We start from the raw sequence: 523 nt of genomic DNA, 5'->3' as shown, positions 1-523 counted from the left end.
GCTGCTGCTGATCTTGGTGCTGCTGCTGCTGCTGATCTTGGTGCTGCTGCTGCTGCTGATCTTGGTGCTGCTGACCTTTCTGCTGCTGCTGATCTTACTGCTGCTGACCTTTCTGCTGCTGCTGATCTTACTGCTGCTGGTCTTGCTGCTGCTGTTGCTGATCTTGGTGCTGCTGCTGCTGATTTTGATGCTGCTGCTGATGCTGATCTTGCTGCTGCTGCTGCTGCACCTGCATTTGCTGCTGCATTTGCTGCTTTTGCTGCTGCATTTAGTGTTGCTGCTGCTGCTGCACTTGGTGTTGCTGCTTTGTTTGTCTTAGGGTGCGGCGTGGGTTCATAAGGCTGCAGGCGATTGTAAGAGGAAGAAGAGCCAGGAAGCAGCTGCAGCAGCAGGAGCAGCAAAATGCTGCAGCAAAAATTCAAGCAACGTGGAAGATGCACAAAGACAGACAGCGGTTTATTCAACTCAGAAAAGCAGCTGTACTCACCCAACTCAGGTCTGCTGTTGCTGCTGCTGCTGCTGT

This window comes from Eimeria acervulina, genomic scaffold (genome assembly GCF_000499425.1).
Source record: "Eimeria acervulina Houghton genomic scaffold, Eah_scaff1567, whole genome shotgun sequence".
NCBI classification, from domain to species: Eukaryota; Apicomplexa; class Conoidasida; order Eucoccidiorida; family Eimeriidae; genus Eimeria; species Eimeria acervulina.
The sequence above is the reverse complement of the archived record's forward strand: the minus strand, read 5'-3'. Positions refer to the sequence as shown.